Raw genomic sequence first — 6,515 nt, 5'->3', positions numbered from 1 at the left:
AGACAGAAAATGAAAACTAGGTTATGCTATATCAGCAGTAGTGAGATCTGTTCAGAGAGAGAGAGAGAGAGAGGAGGGGGGGGGGGGAGGGGGGCAGACAGAGAGAGAAAGAGAGAACGAGATTGTGTGTGTGTATGTATGTGTGTGTGTGTGTGTGTGTGTGTGTGTGTGTGTGCGTGCGTGCGTGTGTGTGCGTGCGTGCGTGTGTGTTTGCGCGCGTGTGTGTGTACGTGTGTGTGTGTGCGTGTGTGTACATAAGTGTGTGTATATGTGTACGGTTGTGTGTGTGTGTACATGTTTGTCAGTGTGTGTGCATGCGTGTGGGCGCGGATGTCCGTGTTTGTGTGTATGTGTTTATTAGTAAGAGAGAGAGAGAGAGAGAGAGAGAGAGAGAGAGAGAGAGAGAGAGCGTGTCAAAGCAACGCTGTCTGTGTCTGCAAGCTCCACATCAAGCGAATGTTGCCTACCACCACCTAACCCCCGATCCATCCAGAGCTCTTATTGTCGTTCCTATCTTCACCCAGTGCACTCTCTCTAATTCGGGAACCGCCACAACATACACCGTTCGAGCCGTACGGTTGACCCTGAAAGACCACCGTTTGAATCGGATGGCGAACAGATCGCGTGTCGATCCTGATCATAGGGTTAGGGACAGGCTGGGAACGTGGCTGCAACTATGGACTAGTCACGTTGTCAGGATGTCAGACCAGCGAATTGCACTACCAAGCAACTCTTCTGTGTTGTGGTGAACTGTCACAGAAAAAGCATGCTTCTGGAGGCAGAAAAAAAAGCGTTTCAAAGACACTGTGAAGGCTTCCCTGACGTCTCTTGACACTGAATGCATGAATGTTATGGATACTTACATAGCGCCCGTCCTCTGTCAGAGACCAAGCTCTAAGCGCTTTTTTACAAACACGGGGTCATTTGCACAACAGGCTGTCTACCAAGTTAGAGCCAACTGACGGCTGCCACTGGGCGCCCATCATTCGTTTCCTGTGCCATTCACTCAGATTTCAGGCACGCAGACATACACACTGGGACTGACATTGACACTGCCACCTGGGAGAAACCCTTGCACAGGACCGCTCAGCATGGCGCAGCCTCATCCACCAAGGGTTGAAGACCTCAGAGGCAAGAAGAACTGCTGCTGCACAAGGAAGGAGAGAGAAGAGGGAAGTGAACAAGTCCAGAGCATCCATTGCACACACTGATGTGCACACACACGTCTGCCCAACATCCATTGCACACACTGATGTGTCCACACACGTCTGCCCAACATCTACTGCACACACTGATGTGTCCACACACGTCTGCCCAACATCCATTGCACACACTGATGTGTCCACACACACCTCTGTCCAACATCCATTGCACACACTGATGTGTCCACACACACACGTCTGCCCAACATCCATTGCACACACTGATGTGTCCACACACACCTCTGTCCAACATCCATTGCACACACTGATGTGTCCACACACACCTCTGTCCAACATCCATTGCACACACTGATGTGTCCACACACACCTCTGTCCAACATCCATTGCACACACTGATGTGTCCACACACACACGTCTGCCCAACATCCATTGCACACACTGATGTGTCCACACACACCTCTGTCCAACATCCATTGCACACACTGATGTGCACACACACCTCTGTCCAACATCCATTGCACACACTGATGTGCCGACACACCTCTGTCCAACATCCATTGCACACACTGATGTGCCCACACACCTCTGCAGTTTCAGTTTCAGTAGCTCAAGGAGGCGTCACTGCGTTCGGACAAATCCATATACGCTACACCACATTTGCCAAGCAGATGCCTGACGAGCAGCGTACCCAACGTGCTTAGTCAGGCCTTGAGAGAAAAAAAGTGCCTACACACCTCTGTCCAACATCCATTGCACACACTGATGTGTCCGCACACCTCTGCCCAACATCCATTGCACACAATGATGTGTCCACACACGTCTGCCCAACATCTACTGCACACACTGATGTGTCCACACACGTCTGCCCAACATCCATTGCACACACTGATGTGTCGACACACCTCTGCCCAACGTGTACCAGGACATTCCGTGTGTGTGTGTGTGTGTGTGTGTGTGTGTGTGTGTGTGTGTGTGTGTGTGTGTGTGTGTGTGTGTGTGTGTGTGTGTGTGTGTGTGTGTGTGTGTGTAGTTAGTACATGAACTCTGTGTGTGAGTGGAGCGTACACAGCGCACTGAGTTGCATTACACAAGTTTACACGCTGTGCAAGAGCAAGAGCTGATCGATAACCAGGATCGATCAGAAATGGACAGTTAAACAGCAAACACACAAAACACGGTCAATGACACACGACAAGATTTCAAGTGAAACAACAACAACAACAACAATATTATTATTTTTATTTTCATTTTTTGCTGCCCCATCATCTGCACCGTTTCAGTAGCATCACTCCCACGCCGCTCATTTAGATTCCCCCATACACGGCCACACCCTGGTTCGTCCGTCACAGTTCCAGCGTCGGCAGTCCGCAGGGAACCATCGATGTTAGGTCGCCAGGAGGCCACACACCAGAGGAGACACTGCACTGCTGCTGAGTCACTTCGGTGGTGTTCAGTGGTGCCTGTTCTGATTTAACGTACTTAGGACACCACCTACTAAGCCCCCTACTAACTATGCACTTATTAATTGCTTGATTAGCTGACGTATTCATTCATTGATTGACCTGCTGTTGCAAGCAACTATCTCAAAAGTACAATCTATTAAGTGTAAACTATTTGAACGTATTGGCAGTATAACGGACGACGCACCTGCTCTCTACTCGATAACAACAGTCTGTCGTTCTAGCCACGTATAAAACGGAATGTTTTCATCCGTATGTGAAAAGAGAAACAAAATGAAATATGACTCGATTAGCTAAAGTAAGATATAAGGTCATACAAACGAAAATCAAAGAGCAACCCCCCCCCAAAAACAACCCCAAAATCATACACACACACACACACAGCATCAACTGAAAGAACAGCACAACACCACGCACCACACAACAACACACAACACCAAAAGAACATCATATCACACCACCACACCACACCACACCATCGCACCACAGCACAACAACAATCACACCACATCTCGGCATTAATCACACCATACCACATACCCACACCACAACACAACGCATACCACGCACAACACCACACAGCACAAATCCACACACCACACCACATCATACCACCACACCACACCACCACATCACACCACACCATACCACATACCACACCACAACACTACACTACACAGCAACGACAAAAACCACGCCACACATCACACCACACCACGCCACACATCACACCACACCACGCCACACATCACACCACACCACGCCACACATCACACCACACCACGCCACACAGCACACCACACCACGCCACACAGCACACCACACCACGCCACACAACACACCACACCACGCCACACATCACACCACACCACGCCACACATCACACCACACCACGCCACACATCACACCACACCACGCCACACATCACACCACACCACGCCACACATCACACCACACCACGCCACACAGCACAACATGAACCATACCCACCACCACACACAGCACAACAACACCGGCTCAACCACAAAAGGAACACCCTCACAAACAACTCACCCCAGGGCTTAAAACAGTCCCATCCACACAGACCTGTAACCAATATCCGCACTCCCCCCCAACCCTCCATCGTCAGCTCAGTGACTGTCGGCATTGTCACACCTCACAGTCAACCTGCAGGCATGATTATCGACGGTGTCTGTGACACTTGTTGCAGCAGGGTGAAGGTGTGGAGTGGGAGGTGGGCGAGGGGGGGGTGACGGTATAAGGGTGACACCGGTACGGCAGACTCCTGATCACTGGCGGATGTTATCGCTTACAGCGGAAATGACGAAAGAGACGAATGATAGGGCCGCAGTTAAGAGTCACGCTCCTCGTGCGTGATAATCTCCGCACTGCTGCTGTTGTGCGACCTTGTCATGTCATGGTCTTCTTCTTCTTCTTTTTCTTTGTTGTCTTTTTTTTCTTCTTCTTTTTCTTGTTTTTGTTTTTCCTCCGTTTTTTTTTTAATTTTTGTTTTTCCTTTGTTTTTGAAATTCTTGTCTAGCTTCTTCATGATTTTTTGTTTTGTTTTTTGTTTGTTTGTTTTGTTCTTGTTCTTCTTGTTTTATCTATTCATTTGTTATTTACTCTCTCTCTCTCTCTCTCTCTCTCTCTCTCTCTCACACACACACACACACACACAACACACACACACACACATATATATATATATATATTTTTTTTAATGTAAAAATTTCTTTTCTTATATACATGTATGTATACATATAAGTTGTTTTTTTTCTCAAGACCTGACTAAGCGCGTTGGGCTACGTTGCTGGTCAGGCATCTGCTTAACAGATGTAGTGTAGCGTATATGGATTTGTCCGAACGCAATGACGCCTCCTTGAGTTACTGTTACTGATACTGATATTCTTCTTTGTTCTTATTTCTCTTTCTTGTTTTTCTTCTTGTTCATATTGTTCATCTTGTTCCTCTTTTTCCCGGTTCTGATTGTTCTTGTGATTATTCTCCTTCATGTTTTCCTTGCTCTTGTTCTTGTTTTCTTGTGAATATTGGAGTTATTTGTATTTGTATTTGTATTTCTTTTTATCACAACAAATCTACCTGTGTGAAATTCGGGCTGCTCTCCCCAGAGAGAGCGCGTCGCTACACTACAGCGCCACCTATTTTTATATGAATTTTAAAAAAAATTACTGTACTATCGAAGTGGATTTTTTTCTACAGAATTTTGCCAGGAACAACCATTTTGTTGCCGTGGGTTCTTTTACGTGCGCTAAGTGCACGCTGCACATGGGAACTCGTTTTTATCGACTCATCCGAATGATATTTCTATAGATAGAGTTACCTTCTTTCTATGCCTTCTATCATTTTGTTTCTTGGTCGTCTATCTTATTCAAATTTCGTCTTGTTTTATTTCTTTTTCTTCTTTTTTATTTATTTATTTTTATTTTTATTTTTTTTTTTTAGATTATTGTTGCTGTTGTCAGCGATGGGGGTGGTAGTGTTCATCATCATCATCATCATCATTATCATCATCATCATAGTCATCATCATCATTATCATCATCAGTTTCAGTTTCAGTTTCAGTAGCTCAATGAGGCGTCACTGCGTTCGGACAAATCCATATACGCTACACCACATCTGCCAAGCAGATGCCTGACCAGCAGCGTAACCCAACAAAAATGCATCCCCGGCGGGATACGAACCCGCGACCTCTGGATTAGAAGTCCAGCGCGCTATCCACTGCGCTACGGGGACTGCTATCATCATCATCATAGTCATCATCATCATTATAATCGTCTTCTCCTTGTTCTTGTTCTAGTTCTCTTCTCCTTGTTCTTGATCTTCTTCTTGATCTTGATCTTGATCTGCTTCCTCTTCGTCGTCCCTTTCGTCTTCCTGTCCTCTTGCTTTTATTCTCTTTCAATTCCTTGTTCTTGTTTTTCGTCGTTCTCTCCGAGGGTAACCCGATGCAGTGCAGTCCGTCATTCTGCTGTGGACGTGTGCAGAGTTAGGGATGACAAGCCATCTGAACCAGGCCTTGGGTTCTGTTATCAGAAGACAAATGGCTGATTTATTCATTGCTGTCAGCACCCTCTTTGTCTCTTTGTCTCTCTTTCTTTATTTATTTATTTATTTATTTATTATTATTATTATTATTATTATTATTATTATTAATACTATTATTACTACCTTTTTATATTATAATTATTATTTATTTACTTATTCACGTACGCTTATAGTTGACTTCATCAAGTTTTTGCGCCTTATACATATTATTAGTAGTGGTAGTAGGTTTGTTTTTTTTAATTGTTTTTTTTTAATGTGTTTATCTATTATTTATTCACCTTTTTATTCTCAAGGCCTGACTAAGCGTGTTGGGTTACGCTGCTGGTCAGGCATCTGCTTGGCAGATGTGGTGTAGCGTATATGGATTTGTCCGAACGCAGTGACGCCTCCTTGAGCTACTGAAACTCTCTCTCTCTCTCTCTCTCTCTCTCTCTCTTTCTTGGATGGTCAATCTCGACATTGTAATTATATGATGTGTTCGTATTGATATGATGAGTTTTGGATGTTGAGGCATAGATAGTTATTGCAGGATTTATATGTACTTTAGTATATGTTTGTATGTGTGTCGGTGTTACATGCGTAAATATTTATTAAATGATTTATATGTACTTTGTTTTCTGTGTACTGTCCAAACCTTGGAGACGAACGTCTGAAAGAAAGGCACATTACCCCCCCTGTCACATGTACTTCAAGCTAATGACAAAGTGCCAAAGTGTCGCAAATCTCTTATAAGTTTATGTTGTTTCAATTCTGGTATTTTTCCTTTCTGTTCCATTTCATCTGTTTTGCACCATTTTGTTCTGATTTGTACCTACTATGTCACTAG

The 6,515-nt window shown here is 44.9% G+C and overlaps 1 non-coding gene across 1 annotated transcript; it reads right to left on the bottom strand.

The window, feature by feature from the left end:
• Positions 1–5,304: 5,304 nt before the first annotated feature.
• Positions 5,305–5,377, bottom strand: Trnar-ucu (transfer RNA arginine (anticodon UCU)). The gene has a single exon. It is a non-coding gene; the product is annotated as a tRNA-Arg (tRNA).
• Positions 5,378–6,515: the final 1,138 nt, after the last annotated feature.

The sequence above is a fragment of the Babylonia areolata genome, chromosome 24, assembly GCF_041734735.1.
Source record: "Babylonia areolata isolate BAREFJ2019XMU chromosome 24, ASM4173473v1, whole genome shotgun sequence".
Taxonomy (NCBI): Eukaryota; Metazoa; Mollusca; class Gastropoda; order Neogastropoda; family Buccinidae; genus Babylonia; species Babylonia areolata.
This window is presented reverse-complemented; position numbering and strand designations above follow the sequence as displayed.